Source organism: Pygocentrus nattereri, chromosome 3, assembly GCF_015220715.1.
Source record: "Pygocentrus nattereri isolate fPygNat1 chromosome 3, fPygNat1.pri, whole genome shotgun sequence".
NCBI classification, from domain to species: Eukaryota; Metazoa; Chordata; class Actinopteri; order Characiformes; family Serrasalmidae; genus Pygocentrus; species Pygocentrus nattereri.
Window position 1 is genome coordinate 9,382,831 of NC_051213.1, and position 5,095 is coordinate 9,387,925.

General features: G+C 39.6%; 1 long non-coding RNA gene across 1 annotated transcript; it reads right to left on the reverse strand.

Annotated features, from left to right (window-relative positions):
* Positions 1-1,148: 1,148 nt before the first annotated feature.
* Positions 1,149-4,841, reverse strand: LOC119262940. The gene is made up of 3 exons (XR_005130003.1): positions 4,500-4,841; positions 2,713-2,783; positions 1,149-1,341 (listed from the first exon to the last, which is right to left on the reverse strand). It is a non-coding gene; the product is annotated as an uncharacterized LOC119262940 (long non-coding RNA).
* Positions 4,842-5,095: the final 254 nt, after the last annotated feature.

Genomic DNA, 5,095 nt, shown 5'->3' on the forward strand with positions numbered 1-5,095 from the left:
AGTTGAAGATGGCGTATGTCACTGATTGAGTTGCAAAGGCAACAGAAATAGGCGTCGGGCTGGCCCTGGAGTTTGCTGACCGGCTCTGTTCAGACGGCTCTAGTCCAATCCATCATGTGTGAGGAGACCCAAGTCGGCCCGGCCCAGAGCCGCCCCTCCACGGTCTCGGAGCAGCGGCTGCTCCAGGCCACTATATCACCCGCCTCTGAATGAACAACCCCGCGCTGACCCGGCCAGGGGAGGAAAACACATGTTCTCCTGCTCGGCTGGGGCTGGCTACCTGCAGCGAGGGCTGGGAATTCCTCCAACGGGAGGCTGGGGGGCGGGGGGGCAGAGCTCCTACTACTCACTGAGTAGCCATTAGTGGGGGGGTGGGGGGTTTGGGGGTTGGGAAGAGGAGGGGGGTGCAAACTGTCAATTTCGACAGCATCTCCTCACCCACAACCCACATAACACTGGACCTTAATTGATATTTGGTGTATGAAATATAGAGGGATATGAGCGAGAGAGAGAGAGAGAGAGAGAGAGAGAGAGAGAGAGAGAGAGAGAGAGAGAGAGAGAGAGTTATTTTGGAAACAGAGAGCTGCTTCAGTATGATTTCTGGAAGTCATTGTCAGCCAAAGGAAAATCATCAAGTTTTACATTATTATTATTATTATTAGTATTAGTATTAGTATTAGTATTAGTATTAGTATTCTTTCACAGGGATCACTGATTTGTTTAAGAACCAAGTTCCAAAAAATACTGTTTGGTATTTATTTAATGTTTATATGTGAACATTTTGCACTGATTTCAATAATATACAACACTTGTTGTTGCGAAACTGCAGAAGTCAGAGATCAACCTTCATTTCTTTAAAGTACGACTTTTTTATTTTTCAGCATCAGCAACAAAAAACTTTTATCAGTACTTAATATCTCACTCTTTACCTTTATTACAGCTTCCACTCTGTTCAGGAGACTCGCTTTCAGAAATCTGCAGGATGTTTATGCACATCTCCAAAGTTCAGTCTTAGAAGTTGCTTTTTCTGATTTTCATGTTTTACACATTCAGTGGTGTTGAGGTCTGGACTCTGGGGTGGTCAATCCATTGTTCAGCTTCTTTGTTTGATGTGTCCATCTCCTTTTCTCAGTGAGGTTCTTCTTGATCAGCTACACGTCCTTTCAGACCCACAACACTGAGTCATCTTCTTACAGTGGAAGGATGGACAGAAGCACCTGTGGATGTTTTCAGATCTGAAGCAGCTTGATTTTCTCCTTTCCCCTTATCTGGTGGGGTCATTTTTACACTCTCAGAGCTCCTGTTACTGGGGTGGAACCTTTAGGGGTATGTCTTCATTACCTATAGTTAGGCAACATAAAATAATCCACTGCAGTTTTTAAAGATACATTGACTACACGCACTCCATCTCATCTTCAGGTTTCATACTTTCTTTTCTCCCGAAAAGTGAATTTTGAGAAATGAACTTGGACTCAGTGGAAATTTTGACTGGAAACAAATAAATCTGATTGTGTGCAGTGCTGCACATAATAAAATGAACTAAAATCTAATACGATAACGATATTCCATAAGGCTTCAAACTGTAAGAAGCTGAAAAAAAATTGATCATGAATGGAGCTGTAGATGATACCATCGTGATTATGCTGCACAACATTGCAAATGAACTTTCATAATAAAATTGATATATTGGAAAATCTCAGAGTCTCAGAGAACAAAAAGATATTTTAATAACAAGAAATTACTATAAAAAGAAAAGCAGCTAATTATCTAAATGCCTGTGCCTTTATATGTAGAAAATTACTACAGACTCACTTTCATTTGTAAATAAACTGTAAGTTCACATTTTGGTGGTTATATATTTTTTTCATTTATTTCTTATTTATTATTTGTCAGTTATTTATTTAACACAAGTTACAGTGTAGAACTTATCCTTAATATGAAAAGTGATTTCAAACAATAGCTTATTTAAATTCAGCCTTTAAATATGAAGCAAATTGTCTGCATGTGCCCAAAACTACATTTTTGGACTAAATAGATTTACTTTGTATGGATTTGCTCAGTTCCACCAGCAGCACATCAAAGTATTGATTATCTTTGCAAAGCACTGAATGGTAATGGTAAATACCAGGCTGCTTTGAGAGAAGGTATGGAAACACATTCATCAAATATCATGATGCTTATTTGTATATATCATCATGATGATGTTTGTTAAGAATAAAGAAATGCTACCGAAGTATAAATATAATTGGCCAAATATAATGTGGCCAATAACTTATGCACAGTGCTGTAAACACTGTTGCTTGTGCAGGTAAAATAAATGCGCAGCTCTAAAACACACCTCTCAGATACATGCACATACACACACACCAAAACACACTCTAACCAAGCTCTTTATGTACATACAAGTACACACTCTAATACATACAAACTCACAGCAAACATGTTATAGAGTGTAAAGAACTAGTAGAAAGTTTTATTTTCAACTAGTGTTAACGTTCAGAGTCAAAGTCGCACATGTGCACACAATTTGTATGACACTGATAATCTATATAGAGGAAATGTGTGCGATAAATGCATGGTGTGTAACTAATATTGCTCATTAACATGTGCATAAGATATAAGAAGTAACAATTCAAGTCTACAGAGCATTAAAATGACAAGAATTTAAACTGTGATGCATTTCACTGTTCAGTTAGAAGAAAAACAATTCACCTTACTGTGATGGTACCGGTATTTGCTGGGTGCTTTCGATTGTTTTGAGAGAAAAGTGTAAACTACTCCACCTATAAAAAAGAACAGTTCCATCAAAACAAGTTCCCTCAACTTTGTTTTGTAAGCACTCAGGTAATGCAAACTCCTTACATACGCACTACACCCCCCCATCTCCATTATTCAAACATTGAGATATAAACATAGTCATTCAGAGTTATGGGACATGAAATGATTTATTGTGGAGAAACTTATTAACTCAGATTTCTTGATGGGATCACCACATTTACAACACATATATTTTATTTACCAAAGCCATCAGTGAACCTATACATGCCTTCAGAGTTTTGTATATAATATTGGAAAAATTGTGGTCAAACTGAAAAGAATTATTTTTGGGGAACTCTTCAGATGTCTGGTCCCTATCATCACCGACTGTGAACAATTTTGACTCTGTAAATGTCTCTATAGGAAGCACAAAACAGTGGATCTCAGCGCAAAAGAGGAAGCATTTCACATCAAACCACTGGGAATGACTTTAAGTCTCATCCATCTAATCATACACTTATTTTAAGTAAAACTGGTAGAATTCATTAAAACTTGATTTCAGCTTACCTCGTCTGCAGCTTCCTTCTCTCTTAAACATACACTGGCACAGTGTCATGTGTTTGCAATGTTTTGATTATCCTCACTGTCCAATGAAAAACATCTTTTTTTGGCGAGTTTTATTTTTCTGAATCAGTTAAGCTCAGCAGGCGTCCTTCACACTGTGTGAACATTTCATGATGATTGGACTGATAGAAAGGTTCTAAAATTGCTTACAATAAAATCACTTTCCATTAACTTACATTGAAGGTAAAGAAGGTTTTTGCCCTCTCCTGTAAAGTTACTGGTTAGGCGATACTTGTTTTTCTTTGGACGGCGACATCATGTTCACTTTATTTCCTCATTTCAATTCAAATAATTTGTTTGCAAATGCACCTCAATAGATTCCTTAACTCTCCACATACTGCTATTTCCACAGTGTGGCAGGTTGGGACCGCGGAACTCTCTGTATTTAACACAAACCTTTGCTCATTTTCTGAGTACGCAGTAGATTTCTACACAACTGTTATTTGGAGCAGACAAATATGAGCACCTTCCATATGTATTTGAAAGCTGTAGCACAACCAACCACCAAGTTATAGAGGCTGAACCCACCCTGTCCTGCACTAATCATACTAATCACACATAACACAAAAACTCTAAAATGTCACCTTCTCTGCACTTTCTTTGAGAGTTGTGGTGCACTTTAAGTGGTTAGTTAAGAATTAGGGTGCAATAATGGAACAAAAGTACATTCTTGGAAAAATATTCTGGGAAGCTGCTCTTATTCATGCTCTTGAAAGCCGTGAGCCCGTCTCTCCAACGCCCTGCGACAGGCACTTACAGGAGAATTGGACTTCCAGTGCTGCGCAATAGCTCGGGGACACAATTACCCAAATCAATTTCTGAAACAATCTCTGCCGTCGCAAGAGCCATTAAAATTTAATCCTAAATAAACTTAACATTTGTAATTCGATGAGACAATTTCATAAACGCTTGTAAAAACTATCTGATACATTATGCATGGCTGCAAGTTCGGCGAATAAATAAACTGGCAATTAAAAGCAGCATTAGACAGAGAGAGAGAGAGAGAGAGAGAGAGAGGGAGGGAGGGAGGGAGAGAGAGAGAGAGATAGAGAGAGAGAAAAATGTACGGCATTTATAAGATGTTAATTATTCAAATGAAGGACAGAAGTGAACTGTACCTGCCTGCCGTTGATGTCATCACTGTGATTAATAAAGCAATATTACCATGGTGATCCCGTTGCTGTGGCGAGGCACGACCTTGATTTATTTATTTAGCGTAATTATGCGCCGTGATTAGAAATGCAAACATAATTGGATTTTTTTACTTTTTTTTTTTTTTTTAAGACGTGTACGTTTGTAATTAGGCCAGCAATATGTCTTCCCCCTACTGGCTTAGGCTGGCGGGTTAAGGGGTGAAGGCAGAGTTTAACCCCTGTTAGAGGCTATGGAGAATCAAGTGGCATTCGCTAGCGGTGGCGCTGCAGCTACCAAGGCTGTGCTACGGTGCTTAATTGATTGTAGAGTCATGGTAGAGCGTAGGGAACTAGAAAGAGAGAGAGAGCCAGCATGAGCGTGTGTGTCACCGATGGCTCCAGGGTAATCGCATCCTCCAGAACATGTCGCCCTCTCTGTGGTCAGTCATGGCTGGGTACAGGCGTGCAGAACCCGGCGCGTCGCCACGCTGGGTATGACACCCCCACGTTAGAGAAGACTCCCACTGTCATTGTCATTTCAATTACCACTTCAGAAGTGTAGCAGCCCGAGGAGAGCAGCC